Below are 21026 nucleotides of genomic sequence, written 5' to 3'. Positions count from 1 at the left end.
GACTCCCCACCAACAGTATCTGTGACGTACTTTACGGGAAAGTCCAGACTTCTCACCTATGGAACATATCAATCCGCCAATTACAAGAAAAAAAGGAGTCAACCAGGAACTTCAACCTTTTTTTTTTTTAATTATTATTATGAAATCGGTGTTTTCATGCGTCATTTACACACAGTGAACACTGCGCCCGTAATAGCAACTTCGTAATCTTCTGTTTAAACGTTTAAATACACAGCAGCTTAGCTAGGGAGATCAAGGCAAAACGGTTGAAGACGGATACAAACAAACAAACAAAGACTCTGGGTCTGTGTCAACTAAGGTGCAGCTTGAACAGTTAGTGCAGGGAACATTGTGTTCACTTCACTCAACGTTCAGCCCTCAGGATTTTGTAGCCGGAAGGCTTGCAGTAACTAAAAACGGACAGCAGAGGGAACCAGAGACCCACAGTTGAGGTTTCTGTGAATCGGGTGTGAACCCTGAGTGGAGCAGTGGCCTTGCAGGGGTTATAGTTTGTTCTCTGAGGACTCCCCACCAAAGACATGATGCTGCAGTACGGCCTCGGCAACGTTTGACAGAGCAGGACCCTAAAACCCAAGCATTATTATTTATCTAATCTTGATACCCTGTGTCAATTGTCTAGATTTAATTGTTTTGTTTGTTTAAACTACTTGCTTCATATCTGTGGTCTCCAAGATTGTTTCATTGGAATATAAGTTAGAGGTAAACCACCTTACATTTAATATTTCACAAAAAGAAAATTAAGATAAATCTAAATCTGTGTAACAAAACAATTACTTTTCTAATTTCTATGTTATCGATCATCTTATGACGCCTCCCATTTATCTTGTTACCAATGGAACTAGTTCATAATATATACACCCAACTAACAGACACACAGCAATCCTGTGGCAGGGTAGTTTTCCAGCAACACAGGCTTTGTTTTTTTACTAGGTCAACAGGCAAATATAGTGAAGTTGCCACGTTCGGTCTGCTGTCTGCAGTGTACATGGAAACGATACATACGCAAGTCACAGAGGGAGGAAATGGGGGGTTCAGTGGGAGCCTAAGAGAAAATGATTGCCCTGGGTCCCATGAACACTTTAATTTGGTTGTTTCCTGAGGTCATATGCATGTGTGCGTACGTCTAAAGCTATAGTAAGCAAAAATGGCCTGTAGGATCTACTTACATAACCTGTTTGAGGCTGGATGTGATGTGTACGGGACGGACAGATATTCACACACAGATTTGACCTACCTCAGTTCTCCTAATGCACCACACGAGGTGGCAGACTGAGGTCTCATTGTCCCTGTCATTAACCGACACCTACAACCGGCACCTCCAGGCCCCCGCACTTACGCAGTTACCACGACGACAAGAATACTGAGCATTCTTTCTCCAGTTGCCCGGGTGACACTAATTATAGGGTGTGGGAGGGCTCACGGGACGGCAGAATTCCGGAACGACCATAACGACGCAGGAGAGAGGCATTCAGGGACGCCCAGTGACGAACAAGGGCTTAGTTATACACACACACGCCACTCCCTGAGTGTATGTGTGTGTGTGTGTGTGTGTGTGCGTGTGTTTATGAGCAAACGCACAAAGTCCCCAGAGACACGTGTGCATGCCTGCCTCGCTGCGATAATTACTGCAAGGAGATCACACTCCAAATGTGTGTGCAAGGCATACGCGGTGTGTTTACATATGAGTGTTTGTGTGTGTGTGTGTGTGTGTGTGTGTGTGTGCGTGTGTGTGTGTGGGCATCTGTGAAAGGTGATTACGTTTGAATGTTTAATAGTGATCACTCATGTCAACGTAATGGGGCTTTAGGTTGCGCGCCCGTTCCACACATACCCAGACGAGAAGTGTTTCAAGGAGTTGTATTCATTCAGGCCGGATCTCTTTCACACACACACAATGTCTTTCTCACACGCACACACACACGCACACACACACACACACACACACACACACACACACACACACACACACACACACACACCAAGCAGGAAGGACACCAGGTCAAGGTAGAAGTAGAAAAGAGCTGAGGGGGAATTCCCTTTTAGTAACAGGGTGACAGGGGTTGAGAAAAAATAGGGGCCACAAAAAATATTGTAAAATAGAGTTAAGAATTAAATATTGATAAAGAGACATATTTATGTGTGTGTGTGTGTGTGTGTGTGTGTGTGTGTGTGTGTGTGTGTGTGTGTGTGTGTGTGTGTGTGTGTGTGTGTGTGTGTGTGAGAGAGAGAGCATGACATGGTATAGGATGCCTCTGACTGGCTTAGGCATAGATGTTATCTATTCAAATACACAGCTGCAAGGAAGTTTAACAGGGATAAAAGGAAAGGCCAACGGTCAGACGCACATGTGCAGGGACAATGTGAGCGGTTGTCAGAAGGTCAGCGTATGTCTGGAAAAGGCCCTTTTCATGGTAGACATTTTTGTCAAAGCAGGAAAGCCAGAGGTGTAACATTAATGACGGCTCTGATCCGTTCTGTTCAAGTGACCCAGGAGGTCATGTCAGCGTGACAGTGAGCCAGCAGGCACCTTCATCAAACCTTCATTTGGAATTGACAAGATGTCTGGTGTCTAAAATGGTCAAGTACTAAATCAAATGTCATGTTCTTCGTCTTGTCTAGTTATTATTTGAGTAGAAAGCTCCTAATTTAAATCTAAATGGAAATTGACAAAGGGACACTTTCTTTATTATTATTTTTTTTGTGTGTTTTCTCATTCGACAATGAACTGTCAAGCTCAGCATTTAAGTCAAATCGGACAACGATCGAAAGTTTAAACATCCACATTTCAACGACGACTGAGCAAACAATCTGCTGATGAAGACCATTTGATGTGGTCAGAATAACCAGTAAGAGGACCTTGAGTTGAGACTGTTTTATCAAAGAACTGTGAAGCTCATTTTCTTTGCTATATTGCTATATATTATACTTAAAAGGGAACACACACACACACACACTAAGGACATATAATCGATGTCCTTCAGTGACATTATTGAAAGAAAGCGAGCCATGGTGGTGTTAGGATGGAAACAATCACTCCCTGGAGACACACACACAAGCAGAGACTCATGCAATGAGTAAACAGACACAAGGCCACACACAATCACACACTCAAACACAGGAAGGCAACAAGAAGTCAGCTGCGGAGCACAAAAGCACATGCCTTTGCCACATAAACAGAATATGTTTACGCTTGTGTTTGATAAAGGGGCCGCTAGGGATTGATAACTGTGAAAGGGGGATTCATTAGGGAATCTTATTTTGCAAACAAATTCATTCAAATCCTAAATTCACTTCTTTATCCAGAATTCATGACAGTCAAATTCAGGGGACAAAAAACAGTTTATGAGTAGTTGGAAAACGTTCCACTTGAAAGCTTCTCACAAAAACAGTTGAAGTAGAAAAATTGGTTTTAATGGCACAGAATGACACGGAAAACGAAAAAAAAAAAAAAAAAAAAAATGTTTTTTTGCCGATAAACGTGTGTGTTTTGGCAAACAGAGGAAGCGCTGGCAGGACAAAATCATTATCAAGCCACCTTTCTGCACGTGTGCATGCATTGTCTAACAGATGGGTTGGAAGAGAGAGGGACACGGGGAAGTCAAACGAAAAGCTTTCCATGTGTGCCAGTAAGCAGGGAAATTAGTTCCATGCACCCCCCCCCCCCCCCCCCCCCCCCCACGCACACACACACACACACACACACACACACACACACAAACACACACACTTCACACATTTCTCCCATCATGCCAATTCATCCCAAATGTAGGGAGAGAGGAAGAGGGGGAGGGATGGAAAGACCTTGCTCAGAGTGAATGATGTCAATAACACACAATGCCTGATTGGTGAGGGCTGGGTAATCGCTGTGTGTGTCTGGGGGTGCTTGCTTTACAGTTTCTTTTGTGTTTGCCTGCCTTTTGTTTGTGTCCACGGGTGGCAAGGGACACGCTGTCATGCTCCTTCAGCCCTGCCCTTGTGATCGGCTGCGTGTGTGTCCGTGTCCGTGCATGTGCGTGTGTGTGTGTTCGTACATCCTGTGCGTGCCACTGAGACTGCGTGAGTCGGGTTGTGAGAAAACAAGTGCATGTCTGTCAGACAGTGTGTATCCAGGGAGTTTACTGCTGTACCAGGACTCAGTAGTCGTGTCTTGTGTATAATGTGTGTGTGTTGACGTTTACATACATGTACAAGTATGTATGGGACTTTGAGAGCAGGCGATTGTAGGGATATTTGAATAAATTACATGTTTGATTAAATTAGAAGGGAACAATGAAAATACGACTAAAATGATGTGGTTAATATAAAAATAACATAGAGTAATATTTTCAAAACAACAATGAACACCGGTACAATAACCGTTATGTTATGTATATACACATATATACATATATGGTATACATTGATGGCTTTTTACTGCCTCCTTCCTCTCATCACCAAACTGACGTCTGACCTCCCTCACTGTGCTGCTGGCTTTCAGTCGGGGCAGCGTCCCCTCTCGTCTTTCTCCGAGTCTCAAAACTCCTTTCTGCTCCTCCTCCATCTGGGCCCCGGCCTCTTTCTTTGTCTGCAAGCCAGGGAGGGTCGCGGTGTGATTGGGGAGTTCAAAGAGCGAGTAAGAGGTACCAGGGTTGGACTATGGAGATGGAAATGCTTGTTCCCTGGGGGAGTTTTTGTCCCTTCATGGGGTTTTGAGGAGACCCACAGGAGCCCTGATGAGACATTAGGGATCGCAGCCCCGAGGAGATCCTCTTGTGTTGGAGACAGAGCGGCAGTCAGCCCCTCCCTCTCCTCACACTCCCTTCTTACTGTCTCCTGGAGTAAGGCCATCCGGAGGGTCACTTTAGAACAAGTGGTATTTCAGCAAGTCGTTTAGCGTGAAGTAATAAAAGATAGGGAAATAAGCCTATTTGCTTTCTCTCCGAGGGTGAGACGAGAACATCAATATAAACTCATGTATGTGAGTGAAGCACAGAGGTGGATGTTTATTGTACCTTCGCATGAAGACGGAAAACCGTGAAAAACTAGCCTGGCTCTGTCCGAAGATCAAAAACACACCTTCCAACACTTAATCACCAGAAACGCAACATACAGGCACAACAAGATCCGGACTCAAACACCATATATATAATATACATTAAACTATTCAACAAAACAGCTGCTCATTTCAACTTCTCGGCCAAAGTTAAAGAAGAAAAAAAGAAGAAAAGCTGCTCTTCATAGCTTTCTCATCACTTTACATGCATTCCCTACCTACATGGCCATAAACACTGCTCGCTGGCTCATTTAATTACAAACACGTGCCATTTCAACGGTTTACCTCATTTCCACCATCTGCTTTTTGATAAGAGACACGTGCTGCATGCATCCCTGAATGGTCGGGCGACAAACCTAAATACTAGAACTTAACAGATACTTCATGAATGATTCAGGCAGATTCCTGTTAGAAGTCTAATATAATTTACACCACACAAATAGCAAGTCATTAGCGCTCACATTTGGCACATATGTTCTTTTAAAACAACTCACCAACACTGTGGCTGCTGTTCAGCATGTGACAATTACAGAATAATGGCAATTGCGAAAACAAAGTTACAGTTGCTCAAGTGGAAAATTCCTCAAGATGATGAATAAAATGAAACTACAAATAATTTTAATACTAAGCTTATGAAGCACAGCATGGGACATGATATTTGTAAGCCTTTATTAAACGGATTAGACAGATATTTATCATTGTAACACATAACAGGAGACTTGGAGTATGCCCAACGATCTGTGTAAATATGATTTTGATATTGTTTTGTTATTGTTGAACACATTTACTTCCTCTACTTTTCTCTGTTTTCAGATTCTCGCTTCGCCGTGGAGGCCTGTGAGAAAAACAACGTTTTCTCCAAGAATTCAAGATAACACGGGGTGAGTTATTCATATGTCGGTTATCATCTTGACATGGAAGGGTTCCTTTAAGGGATTATCCAAAATATATGGTGCCTTAATGTCCGGTGTGTGACTGTGTGTGTGTGTTTGTGAGGGTAAAATAAAAGTATAGTACTGAAATACAGTTTGTACGTCTAAACCAGGTTCTCAAACACTGTATTTATATAATTATTATATGTATATAATTCCCATACGCTGGAGGAACACTCTTGACTTGTGAGTATGTTCTGTATGCGTGAGTGTCATCGTGTCCCCCACGTCTGCCTGTCATTGTGTGTACATACAACGCAACCGTCCCTGTGTCTCAATCTGGTCCTGAAATACACGATGATGAAAGACGTATAGTAAATGTGTGTATTCTCTTGTTTCACAATGACGTTTTTCTCTTTACGACCGTGTAATTGTCAACATATGTGTAAGTGTTAATAGGTGCCTATATATGCAACTATATCCATGTTCCATGTGCAGTGTGTCACGCCTTATGCCATTGTATGCAATTATTGTAAGAGCGTGTGTGACAGTTTACACACACATGTTTGACCACTTCCTGTCTGTGTGTGTGTGTGTGTGTGTGTGCAAGACCTAGAGTGTGAGTCTCCTTCCTCTGTTTATATGCAGGCATGTGTTAGATCCTGCGTGTGTGTGTGTGTGTGCGTGTGTGTGTGTGTGTGTGTGTGTGTGATGTCTTGCATGCCAGTCTAGCGGTAGAGAGAGACAGCCATCATTAGGGGCTCCTAGTGAGAGCAGGATTACAGGGCTATTAGATGGAAGTCACACGCAGACCCACAGAGCCCCTGCTTTTAATCTAACACTGTAAACCACATTCCAGAGGCAACACACACACACACACACACACACACACACACACACACACACACGTGTGCGCACACAACCTGAAAACACAGTCAAAGACTCTAATCAACATGTACAGTATGTAGAGATGCTTTTAGGCTTGCATTAAGAGGGACTAACACACCCAGATGCAGTTCAAAGCTATAACGCCCACATAGACACAGACAGACAGACACACACACACACACACACACACACAGATAAACAGTCCTTTTTGACCTTGCATGTGTTGTGTGACTTCAGTGCTGTTAGCGGGAGGTTAAAGGTTAGGCGTCTTTTCCCCCAGACACACTGACCTTTTCCTCTTGTTCTGGTCCATCTGCGATCAGGCCAGACAGGGGAGGGGGAGGGGGAGGGGGGACAACACAGGGAGGGGGCGAGACCGAGACAGAGCAACATAAAGAAAGAGAGGCAGAGTTTGGGTGGGGGCAGAGAGAAAAGACAGAGCAAAGCAGTGAGGGCAGAGAGGGATTCAGGCTGAATAGTGCACCACCCTAGTGGCTTTGGGTGTGCTCTTGTGTGTGTTTGTGTCCATGTGCACAATTACACTTCATCTCCTTACTGTGAGAGAATGTATGAGACAAAACACTACAGCAGTAAAATAAAAAACAAAATAATAAATAATAATTCAACATAATATAAACTTTTCAAATACTTGAAACACATTTACACGTATTGTTAGGAAATGAATTTGTCCAACAGAAAACCCTCATGGACCTGGTTGAAGAGGACACAGGGATTGGCTTTTCAGTCATGACTGCACCAATGAGCTAAAAGGCCAATCCACTCCAAAATGTCATGGATTCTTCCTCGGCCCGTTCTACACACGTCCAACAGGTTTCATGGAAATCGGGACGGTAGTTATTTCCTTAATCCTGCTGACAAACAAATGACCAAACCTTGGTGGAGGACATTTTGGAAACCCTGGTTCGAGATTATATACTTCATATATACTATATTTATATATATATACTCAAAAAACTTTCTTTTTTGGTTTTCCAATGGCAAAAGTTGTAGATAGTATCTGTTACCTGGCACTTTTTTGGTACCGCCTCGGTCGAACCCCCCATTTTCAAAAAGCCAAGCTACCATCAATCGTGGCCGCATTTTTTTAAAGTCACATTGAGGCGGGTATGCTGTGAGATTCATCTTTTCAAACTGACTGTTTGAAAGGTCACTCATATGCTCCAACACTTAATGATGAGAATGCCTCGACACTGCGACAGTATCTTGGCAACGGAGCGATATCACAAGGTCACGATCAAAAACCTGCCTATCTCTAACCAACACACACATAACATCCAAAGATGTTCTAAAGATTTTTCCAGGGTGATAGAATGTTGGGTTTGAATTCGATAAGAACCGAGATGGGGTCATTAGAGACAGAGCTGAGGAACAATGTTAGAAGAAAAGAAAGAAGGAAGAAAAATCAAAGGTCATCTAAAGGGATTATACTGATTGATCTGCTCTAAAACTACAGACGCGGTGCAGTAAAAATGGCCCCTTTAAATTAGATGAGAAAGAACAGAAAGAAAAAGGGAGGTGGGGGCAAAGAGCTGCTGTGCTGCTGAAGGTCCATGGATGACATAAAAGAGGACGTCAGCTGTGAAATTGGCATCAGGGCACCTTGAACTGGCTGAACCCATCTGGACCGGCGGCCTGAGAGGCTGCTGGTAGAGGGCTGAACACTGAGCCAGAAGGAAAGGAGGTGATGAAGAAGAGGCACTGATTTGACTAAGTGACCTTTCTAGACAGGAAATAGATGCAGGTCTCCCACCTTGATTGGTGGGTTTTCTGTGATATTGATTGACTTGTATATCACTGAATAATCCCCCTACCTTTATAAATTAATAGAACGTCCCTTTGTTCTCAGCCTTCAATGTATCCTCGGTTGTGGGAAACAATAGTCAGTCACATGTGTGCACCATAATAAGATGAAATGCAAAATTGAAGTTTCTGTTCCACGCATTTATAATTCCATTGTCATTGTTGAAATTTACTGCAGAGATTTGCTGTCAACCTCGTATGAATGAATATGGTGTTGGGCTGGCAGTTTTATGTGTATTTAAGATTTTAAGGCTGTATGTTTTGGATTATAATATCAAAAAAGCAGCCACAGTCGGCGACTGAATAGTTCACACAGGAGGTGGTCGAGACGAGAATTAGAACTAAAAGGAGAGCGAATATTGGATTTACATTCATCGGGTGGACAAACCAGTGGACATTAATAGCGCTGCTTTGTGTTTCCTTGATGTGTTAATAGACTAGAAATGGTTTGTGAGCACATTTCCCATATTAACCGCATAGGCTGATAATGTTATGCGGCCTCTATGTAACTAAAAAAAGCTTCATTATGAATTATCTGAAAGCAAAACAAATGAAAGAAATATGGTACAATCTACGAGAAATAAGAATTAAAATTGAGCTAGAAAGCAAAAAGTGCATGCTGTGTTCATTTGAGTGCACGCTCACTTCCTTTTACTGTGACCACACTCACACAAACTAACTAAATGTAATAATGTGACCCGTGGATTATTATACATCAAATGCAAATGTCTCTTTGTTTTCACATGTACAGTGAGTATATCTATCTTATCTATCCTTCTTAGTCTTGCAATGACAATTGAAAACCACATAATGGAGAAACTACAACACACACACACAGAGAGAGAGAGAGAGAGAGAGAGAGAGAGAGAGAGAGAGAGAGAGAGAGAGAGAGAGAGAGAGAGAGAGAGAGAGAGAGAGAGATGTCAAACTAAGCAGTTGGCAGTTAACACCTAATACCAATAAAAGCATTGAAGACCAACTCCATTCGATCTCTAAGAAAAAAATTATTTCTAAAATATGTCACTCTTTGAGACAGCTCACACTCTTTGGGTCTAACATCTGCACCAGTGTGATTCCCACACACACATACACATACACACACACACACACACACACACACACACACACACACACACACACACACACACACACACTCATCTCAAAGTTCAGCGTTCCTCTCACTCACCAGCTGTAATCCAGCTCTAGCTTGTCTCAGCTGTAGTGCCTCCTGCTGGCCGGAGTGCTGCAGCTCCTGGTGTATCTCCTCTATTCCTCCTCTGCTTGTCTTGCAGTCCTCGTAGCAGCTGCTCTCTCTCCTCCAGCTGGAGAAGAATACAAATGTACCTTTCATCGAATTATGACTATTTAACTGTTAATGTGTTTAACTGTCTAATGGGTAGAAACCCCAAAGAAATGGAAGGACAGTTTTGGATTTGCTCTTTGCTCATCCATTCAGGAATTCCATTAATTGTCATACTTGATTATCTCAAATACCACAACATTTTACACCATACCACCCAAATCTGGTGCAAAGATTACAGGGGAATCAAAATGACATCAATGTTACCGGACTTCAAGTGTGTTTGTGTCATAAGTTTCTATTACCTCGTCTGGATTTTGCAAAGGAAGTGGGTGGGAGAAGAATATGCAGTGGGAGAGACACAGGGGGAGAGTTATAACTTTCTTCCTTCTTTATCCCTTCAGCAAACACAGATACTTACTAACCACATCCACACTGTCTGCATGCGTGTGTGTGTGTGTGTATGTGGGTGTGTCAGTAGTCTGGAGGATGTGTGTTCATAATGTTGTTTCCAATGATGCGGAACACTTGTAAGGGCATTAATGCAAAAACGAACAGAAATACAGCGAATATAACAGGCTGATCAGACGAGCATTACATGCAGAAACAACGTTTAATAAATTCCAGGCAGGTAGAAAGTCACAGAGAGGAAATAGACAGGCAGTGGACAGAGAGGGAAGTGAATCAACCAAAAGGAGAATAAAGAAGGAGAAGGCAATCAAAAAACAAAAAAAGAGGGCAGAATAAAAATCAGTAGTGATGCATGGTCTGCCATGTTCTCTGCAACAACTGAATAATCTATCTTGAATTTAATTTCTTCTAAAAATACAGCGAATCAAATGTGAAAAGAGGAAGGAATTTGCACACACAACACCGCCTGTTCATTTGACCATATTTGCGTGATGATACTTTAAGTAGATGTTCAGTGTAGCCCACATCCTAAGGCCTGTCTTTAATTCGGAGTCCTAAAAGAGAGCGTGAAGTGTTGATTTCTTCATGATATAAACAGGAAGGAGGACGGTCACACAAAGCTTTGTCACGAAGCTCAACAAGAAGCGCCAGCGAGACAGACATGTGGAGACAGCAGCGGTGTTGCAACCGTACAAAACAAAATGTGTCAAATAAAAAAACATTTGAGGGTTTTGTAGACGTCAAGGAAGAATATGGAAATATTTGGCATTGTTCACAACAGCAAATCTTCCCTACACGTAAACACACATCAGTGCTTCTTTAAATATATTTCACCTCAAAGAAATGCTCTCCTATCCACAGTCTCTAACCTCTTAAATATTATATATATATATATATATATATATATATATATATATATATATATATATACATATACAGTATATATGTATATTATTGCTGGTGCAAACCATACAAATATTATCCTATGCCTTTTTATAATTCATGAGATTGACTGCAAAAAAAAGGGGAAAAGATTACTCAAAGAGCCTGACAATGACAGCCGTGTGACTCTGGCAGTCAAAAATCCTATTGTTATGGACATAATACAACCAGATTCAGCTTTTGATGGAGTGGGGCTGAAGTTGAATGTGACATTTCTTCATTCGAGCTGAGCCGAGGCTACCTTGTTTTCACGACTATCGGACTAGCTGATTGTTGTTGGCTGCGACCGTTGTGGTTGTGTGTGTGTGTTTAACTGCCTGTGTGCGTTTAAGCGTGCGAGTGTGAAAAAAGAGAAACAGTGGATGTGGGTGTCAGAGAGAAAAAAGGCAGATTGCTGTGTGAAAATGTGTAATTTAGGAGCCAGTGTGTGCGTGTCTTTATGCTTGTGGTCATAGAAACTGTATGAGAGACTAAGATTGCGTGTGATGGATCAAATGAGAAAACACCACTTCCTCTTTACTTGGTGAATTTACGTGAGGATGGTGTGCGTGTGTGTGTGTGTGTGTGTGTGTGTGTGTGTTTGTGTACACAGCTGTCATTTGTATCTAAAAAGTGATCACTTCCTTTCCATGCCAGGAATAAGACAGGAAGCAAATAATTAACAGTAACCTATCTGTCTCTCTGCGTGTATGTCTGTATCTTTAGTTGGCTTTTAAACACTCTGACCAAAACAATGAAACATACAGTCTATGCTTTTCTCCCACACTGTGCCTCTGTGGGTCGGCGACGCACTCAGCTGTGTTATCACTTGCGGGTTAAAAATAGTGACTAAGGTGTCAGCAGGCAGTCAATGGCAGAATAAAACAGGCAATAAAAGGTGTTTTTTCTCACCGCTGTCGCTGTAACGCTTGCTCCTGGGTGATGTCGGGACTTTAAAAATGGATGAACTCTGAGCAGGAGTAGAATACGCTCATGATTTTCAATGTGTTAAGTGTCTTGATATAACTTCTGTTGTGATATGACACTATAAATATAATAGAATTGCATCACTTCAACCACAAGCATGAGCATGCGGGCATAACTGACCACCCATCAGTAGAGTAGAACCTGTGATGCTGGCGGACACCTGACACCAGTTGCAGTGGTGAACATGACTGGGAAGAGTGATCATGGTGTCATGTGTTCACGGATGTGTCCCTGACAAGGTAAGGGGGGGGGGGGGGGACATGCCTGGGGAGAGCCGTAAGTGAAGTGTGGCACTCAATGGAGGACTGACACATCAACCTCCTCCAGGGAGTGTTGTTGGTCCTCCTACACCTCAGGCCCTCGGAGCCCAGGGGAGGCACACGTCCATCAACAGGTAGGGCAGAGGTCGCTCCTCTGCCCTGTTGAGGATGAAGGAGAGCACCTGTTGTTTCTCCTCTGCTGGAGGGAGTGAAGCAGGAGCAGCTGTCTGTCATTTTCGATCTCCCCAGGGCTGAGCAGTTTGTATACATTGTGCAGACCATCAGCCTGTCACAAGGGTTCAATGCAGGTGCGAGGATGGGGGTTAGATTCCCTGTCCATAGTTCATTCTATTCTCTCCTCTTGCAGTGTTTGGTGGATAGAGGGCTGTCTCATACAACTGTTGAAGTGTATGCAACAGCCATCCCTTCCTGGCAGACCAGTCTTTGTACTGCCCCCATACAGACCAGAGGGCTCTGCCTGTTCATTTGTGTGGACAGTTTAGGCTCATCTATAATAATTAATCTATGCTGGGATTTCAAAAGGTAAATATATGATCTATTCTATTCACAAATGCTGCATTCAACGGATTTGTTTTGATCCTTTTACTTATAACCTGATAATGGGAGCAATGGTGATTGATTTGCAAATTTGTATCATGGTCTTCAGTTTTAAAACCGGTAATAATGTGATCTTAAACAAAGGCACAGCAGTGTTCAATGTAAAGTAACAATGTTCTTCTAATATTGAGATGAATTTGTAAAAAAAAAAAAACAGCACAAGACAGCAGTGATGTTATTCTATTCTTTTTCTTTAAGAAAACGTTTTTAAAAAAGTACTCTTTGTTGAGACCTTCAACTGAACCTCAGTCACTCTTGCAGCCAGACAGTCAGTGAATGAAACACTACACTGTTTGTCTAATGAGAGACAGATTGCTTTGGTGTGTGTGTGTGTGTGTGTGTGTGTGTGTGTGTTCAGTTTATCTGCTGTCAAACAGACTGGTGGTCTTGAAACCTCATAATCTTATCCACATTGTGAGTGCAGGGACCCTCCCTGTTAAACTCCTCTGAACTGTGACAATGGCTTGGATGCCGTCCTAGCCTCTATTGACTTCAACAGACTGGAACTAAATGTCTGCCAGTCATGAACTGATATACCTCAAGTCAGTCAGCGTATATGTTTGGATTTGTTTGAGTGAATCAAAAAGAACTACAACATTACATCTTTAGAATGTGCAGTAACTACACAATTCAATTATACTGATAGAACCTTTAGTTAATTATAAGGGTTTCTGGGTCATAATTCTATTTTTTTCCAGATAATTCGGCAGCCCAGTGAACTGTAATGTTCCAAATCCAAATGATGGCAATATGTTGGGCAGCTGCTAACTTGCTCACAGTTGTGTGTTTCCAATGTTTTAAAGTAGCAAAATGGGACATAGCAGGATGGAATGGATCCGTCTTTATATAGCCAGTACTAATCCTGAAAATAAAATGCATGGATCAGCACAGATCCCCATACCTGCTGAGTTTGTTTGGCATTGTTGTCATTACTGCGGTTAATGTGGAATCATTAGCAATAGGGTATTGGTAATTAGTTACCCTTGACGGCATTTGCTATTGGCAGTCTTCCGCCATCTTGGCCAGGGTTCTGGCGTGGGACTCAATATCTCCCTGTTAACAACGTAACGTAAAAATCATCATGAGCCAGTGGTTTGTCCATTCTGGGCCACTGTAGAAACATGGCAGTTGCAAAGTGGCGGACTCTGTGGAAGATGACCTGCTCCCACAGTACGTAGACATGAAGGGGCCCAGCTAACATGAACGCAATCATTTGTGTTTATTTATGGGATAATTTGTGTTTATTTGCCTAAATCGTGCACCTGAGAGGAGGGGCTTACCTCCCCCTGGATTCTACACACTGATTCTTTCAATTAACTCTCGAATATTAGACCTTTAAAACTTAACTAAATCTGATAACATCAAGCATCCACTGTGTAATGAACAGGATAAATGTATAGCATCAGGTCAACAGCAACATCTGAAACCATGTTCAAATAGTAAATGCCCGTCAATCAAATAACCCATTCCTCGATTCAGCTGCTGCGAGTTCCATCTGTTTCTAAAACCATTACCTCTATGCTGTTAACCCAAACAAACAGAAAACAAACAAACATAAGAAATGCATATATTCTGACAGCAACTACAAAAGTCAGAGAAACAGACATGCACACCTTTTAAATGATAACATGCAGTGAGGAAATGCTCTCTCACACACAAACCACAAGCACACGCAACATTGCATTAACCATTTTTACAGTGCAGCACTTTCTGCAGTTGAATAGATAAGTGAGCCCGACTAGATCATCACGATCCAAAAAGCTCTGATAATATTTGCACATGCTGGTTTTTTTTTTTTATGATCCTCTCAGCATGTCAGGTTGCATAAAGAATATTTAACAAGACCACTCCCAACAGTCTCAGGGGGGGTGAAGGGGGGTGGATGAAGGAAATGAAACATCTGCAAAAGAAAGACAGACAGACAGACAGACAGACAGAGACAGAGTTGAGATAGTTGGGAAAGGTGGATTTCATTGATTTGTTGATCCACATCCAAATATAATATGTCATTTCAGCAGCTGGTCTTGCTGATAAGATGTGAAGCTGCATGGATGTTAGCCAGAGACAAGTCAAGGCACTATGTTTACGACCAAGTTGGTGGAAAAGGCTCTTTGAGGTATATGTGTGTGAGTGTGTGTCTGTGTGTGTATAGATCCCTATGTGACACAACCATTGCTGCGTTGTAGCACTTTGTGTGAGTAAGAGGGCCATCTGTACAAGGAAAGTGTGCGTCCAAGTGTGCACACTTGACTTTGTGTGTATCTGATAGTGGAGTGGATGATCTACAGTATAATGAAGAGCAGCAGCTACATTCCATCTCTTCTTAGTCGGGGCAGACACAATATTATTCACTCCACTGGCTTTGGCTAATCACATCAGTCTACTCACAACACACACACACACACACACACACACACACACACACACACACACACACACACACACACACACACACACACACACACACACACACACGCACAGAGGCACAAAAATAGATGCAGACAGACAGTCATACATGAATGCTCCCCAAGAGTTGCAAGTTTGATGCCAAGATCTGACTCCTGAAGCTCATTTCAATGTGTCCCAGCCTTGGTAAAAGATGGGATTCAGCAGAGATATGAGCTAACAAAAAAAGGCTGCTGCTGTTATGTATTAAGAATCTATCCACCAGTGTGAAAACATTTCTGATAGGCTTGGAATAGTTATCGCATGCCTCTACACAAGGGTTGTTGGTGAGCTCAGGTAGCCTACAGATACTTAAGATCATCTCAGGACATTGACCAAGATAACAGCAATTTCTTTGTGTGTCCATGACGCAGGCTAGTTAGTGGTTTTGCAAAAACCTCTGGAAGTGAGGATTTGATATTTCATGAAGCTGAAGCCTTTATAATATGTAACAATCTGCTGATGCATGGTTGTTTGTGTATCAGATATAATTCTGGCTGTCTGATTATCAAAAAATAAGACCCCTGCAAAGGTAAAAGTTTTAAAAGCAATATTAAGCCTGTATGTGCATGTGTGTGTGTGTGTGTGTTGGCATGCGTGTGTGTGTGTGTGTGTGACCCCCCGGGGAGCATGAGCGTGCAAATTCAGCCCTCAGAAGGAGGTCTGGGGGGATTACAGGGAGGAATGATGGGAAAATCTGGGAGCACTCTCTCATTCACTCACACGCCAGGCTGCTTTTAAGGACAGGCGAGTGTGTATTTGTGCAGTGTGTGTGTGTGTGTGTGTGTGTGTGTGTGAGTGAGCGTGAGCCGCTGCTACCTCATCAAAAAGCACATTCCATTTTTCCACTATATGCTGATACAATCTGCGCGTGCACACGCACACAAAGGAGGCTGACTATGGTATCCGATTCTTACAGCAAAGCTCAAGGGCAAATGTAAATAGTTTTTATTGTGTGTGAATCAACAATGTCGATCAACAGTTAACAGGAATCTCTGCTGACATCATCTCATACAGCCTTTATGCTTTTTTTTTTTTTTTTCCAACTCTCCACCTGGAAAGATGATTAAGAAGTCAAGAATCTTCTCACACTCACCCACGCTTTCAAAGCAGGAAGGGACTGCCTTGTAAAAATTTGACGTATGAATTCACAGCAAATGGCAAAGTAATAAAAGTAAAGACCCAGACAAGGATGATATAATGCTTTCCACTCTGGCAGAAAAAAATTGAGAAAATACAGAAACAGAAGAGAGAGAAAAAGAGCTGTAAACAGAGCTGAAGGAGGTATCTTATAGATGTGCTGGGGACATTCATCTTTTAAAGTCTTTTATTAGCCTAATTGTGTAAAGCCTAAGGCATTAAACCACTTCTTTGTGTAGTTTTTGGGGATCACAATTTCTGTCACGAAAACATTCCTCCGCTGCTTTAAGACCACTTGAAACAAGTCCTCTCACATTTAACAGATGGATGAGGAACCGCACAGATACTCCTGACCTCTCTTGACTTCTAAATCTTTTACTCTCTCTTCACTTTCTGCCACTTTCGCTCCTTCCTCCCCTCCCTCATCCTTTCCGCTCCTGCTTCTGTCTCTCCGTTTTGAACTCTGTGTCAGTTATAGCGAATGGAGAGCAGGCTGTCATGTTTCCTATGTGCGTGTTGGTCGTGTGCGGCCCATGTGACTCCGGCTGTGTGCATGCGAGGGCCAGACAGCGTGTGAAGTAACCACAGCAACCACAGTCATGGTCTCCATCCCTCCTCCCTAGAACAACCCCTCAGCCCCTGCCTCCCCCTCTCTCTCAGCCTCCTTTCTTCCTCCCCTCCTTTTAACACTCCTCTCTCTCGTCCTTCCTTTCTCTTCACCTCCCTCTGTTCCTTCCTTCATCCTTCTCCACTCATATTTCTTTCCTTCACTTTCTTCCTGCCGCTCCGCCCCGAGGGATACTTTTGTCTGCTGAATACTAAATGTGTCTTTTCACTGACACTTCACGACTGGATTTCATCAACATCCGCATTGTTCCCCATGATAAAATTCATATCCGCAACCAACCTACGGACAATGGGGGAAATTATCTTTGTGATTGTTACTGACATTTTCTTAGTAGCAGTAAATGTTTGTTTTGACTTCAGTAACATAAAATGCCACTCATTTGTAAGAAACAACAGATTTAGCTCATAAGTGGCCATGTAGAGTGCTGAATAAATCATTACATTATTTCATTCTGTACAGTACTATTTCGCCATGGTTAATATTTAAAAAGATTCTAGTTTTAACTCCGTTGATTTAATCACCCAAATCAACTGCTTTATAGTATAGTTGACACACGACTACAGTAACATGCAAGTAATAGATTAACCATTACGTGATGAGCAATAAGGGTCAATAAAGCTATATTTACTCCGTCCATATTTTCTCTTTTTTTTATTAACTTTGCAAAGGCTTATTGCACAAGTGATATATTTGAACTCAACTGCGAAACAATCTAGCACAGTTATAATGTAACTGCATGAACGGGTCCCGGGGGGGGGAGGAGAGAGGACGCCTGTCTCTAGATCACGCAACAGAAGGGTTTGCACAGGGCGATGCGCAGTGACAGGATGGCGTGGCACAGAGGGTGGAGTTTGGGTGTGTGTGTGTGTGTGGTGAATAAGGTAACAGGGGTTAGAAGAGGACAAAGATGGAATCAGATGAGATTAGTTTTGGAGGCTAGATAAGAGGAAGCACGAGGGCATATGATGTATAAATGTAGAATAAATCTGTGCATGAGTACGTAAGTAAGGTCGTTCAAGGGAAAGTGTGTTCTGGGTCGCTGGAGGACAGTGAAAGTGGTCAAATCTCTTGAATTCATAATGACAGCAAGACAAAGTATAGGGATGTGTGTGTATGTCTGTGGGTTTATGCCATAGGCTGCATTTAAGAAGTGGACATTGTCACCGTGACGTCACCCATTGCCTTGTGGACTACAGCTTTGATCTGGATTCTGGTGCGAAGTTGCTAACAAAGTTAACTTCCATAATTCAAGGTAAACTTTACAGCTAAGTGTTAACGTTATATCAGAAGCTAACTGCATTGGTAACGTGGTAGCGACGGAAGCAAGTTCGCAGTAGCGATGCCCTGGCAGCGTCCTGTCAATCACGAGGTAGCTGCACGCTTAAGCATACCAGGCTTTATAATCTATTTTACTCTAAATAGGAGCATAATTTACAAAATGGACATCCCGCTGTATTTCACTGTTTAGTGAGGTAATGCATCAACTGAGAAGTAGTTGTTTTCTCTCTTCCATGCTCTCTCACTCCATTTTGCAACCAGATGAGTAGCTCCCCTCGTAGGCAGAATATAGAATAGCAAGTTTAAGGCACTTCGGCATTGGCTTCAATTTTCAGAACCGAGGTTGCCAACTGGTGATCTCTAATGGGATAGAAATGACCCAGGATAGTGAGTTTGACTTTACATGACAAATAGGGAACATTTTTAGAGATCCTGAAAAAAGACAACACAACCCTCTGTTAGCATGGGTTCCCTGTGTTAGCATGGGCTCTCCCTGTGTTAGTGTGGGTTCTCCCTGTGTTAGCGTGGGTTCTCCCTGTGTTAGCATGGGCTCTCCCTGTGTTAGCGTGGGTTCTCCCTATGTTAGCGTGGGTTCTCCCTGTGTTAGCGTGGGCTCTCCCTGTGTTAGCGTGGGTTCTCCCTATGTTAGCGTGGGCTCTCCCTGTGTTAGTGTGGGTTCTCCCTGTGTTAGCGTGGGTTCTCCCTGTGTTAGCATGGGTTCTCCCTGTGGTAGCGTGGGTTCTCCCTGTGTTAGCATGGGCTCTCCCTGTGTTAGTGTGGGTTCTCCCTATGTTAGCGTGGGTTCTCCCTGTGTTAGCGTGGGTTCTCCATGTGTTAGTATGGGCTCTCCCTGTGTTTGCGTGGGTTCTCCCTGTGTTAGCGTGGGTTCTCCCTGTGTTAGCGTGGGTCTCCCTGTGTTAGCATGGGTTCTCCCTGTGTTAGCGTGGGTTCTCCCTGTGTTAGCATGGGTCTCCCTGTGTTAGCATGGGTTCTCCCTGTGTTAGTGTTGTTTCTCCCTGTGTTAGCGTGGGTTCTCCCTGTGTTAGCATGGGTTCTCCCTGTGGTAGCGTGGGTTCTCCCTGTGTTAGCGTGGGTCTCCCTGTGTTAGCGTGGGTTCTCCCTGTGTTAGCGTGGGTTCTCCCTGTGTTAGCGTGGGTCTCCCTGTGTTAGCGTGGGTTCTCCCTGTGGTAGCGTGGGTTCTCCCTGTGTTAGCGTGGGTTCTCCCTGTGTTTGCGTGAGTCTCCCTGTGTTAGCATGGGTTCTCCCTGTGTTAGCGTGGGTCTCCCTGTGTTAGCATGGGTTCTCCCTGTGTTAGCGTGGGCTCTCCGGGTACTCCGGCTTCCTCCCGCAGTTCAGAGAAGAAGGTTAATAGATTACTCTAAATCTTCTATATTCCTTTGATAGGAAGCTATTGAATAAACGACTACTTATTTCAACTCAAACATTTGTTAAGTGTTTCTGCTTGTACATTTTATGATGACTCTTTCAGTTTCCTGTCATATCATAATCTTCTGGAGTCTGGAGCACAATTCTTCATAATGTTACCCAGGTCACAGCGCATGTCTCCTTCAAATTTGGTTTGTTGCAAATTGATGAACTGTTTGTTTTCACAGACATCTCTGGAAAGACTCAAGTCGACTCTCCGGGGGTCACAAACAGGTCAGCTTGCTCGACTGCATAACCTGGAGCTGAGAAACTGATCCCACTGTACCCCCTCCTGCATCTCCATACACTCTGTAACCAGTGAAGACTCTGAGAATTTGAACCCAACATACGGTCCTGTTGAACAGAGATTGGCCCAATCGTGATTCCATTGGAAGTTTAACGTATCCTTCGGATTTGTTGCAGGACTCTTGTGTTGGAGAGGATAGCAGTTCTGTTGTCTGGTGTCAGAGGTTAAAATCTTCTTCCTGGGGGATTGTGGTTGGTCTACTCCTTCTAATGCCTTCAACCTAATCCAGTACTTGTGTTGCCTCTATTGCACTGTAGTCAGGAGAGCTGAATGGATGAGTAGATTATTTTAATCTTGTAGATTTATGGTACTGCACTGTAACATATGAGCTTCAGCAATCGAGGTGACCTCTGATGCAGGTCCTGCATTGAAGGAAACATGTGTACTCACTCATTTTGCATAAAAGTTTGATGTCTCTCTCTCATGTGTTTGTGTGTTTTTGTTTTTGTGTGTTTTAGGTTATCTATTTGGAGAACATATAATAAAGGATACAGGCTTATAAACTTAATTTGAGAATATGACAACTATAGTTTGACCAAGCTAAAAACATGTTTCCTCTGCTCTTAAAAATGTATAAGATAACAGAGATAATGTTGTTATGATCCCATCTTAAAGCTCCTGATATGGGGTAAATGTAGCAACGATGTAACACCCCTGAGCTTTGAGCTCGGT

General features: G+C 42.9%; 1 long non-coding RNA gene across 1 annotated transcript; it reads left to right on the top strand.

Annotated features, from left to right (window-relative positions):
- Positions 1–12952: 12952 nt before the first annotated feature.
- Positions 12953–20773, top strand: LOC311020417. Its single transcript, XR_014597903.1, has 2 exons — positions 12953–13056; positions 20236–20773. It is a non-coding gene; the product is annotated as an uncharacterized lncRNA (long non-coding RNA).
- The last annotated feature ends 253 nt before the right edge of the window (positions 20774–21026 follow it).

This window comes from Eutrigla gurnardus (genome assembly GCF_963514095.1).
Source record: "Eutrigla gurnardus genome assembly, chromosome: 10".
NCBI classification, from domain to species: Eukaryota; Metazoa; Chordata; class Actinopteri; order Perciformes; family Triglidae; genus Eutrigla; species Eutrigla gurnardus.
Note: the sequence above shows the minus strand (reverse complement) of the source record. Positions and strands in the feature narration are given on the sequence as shown.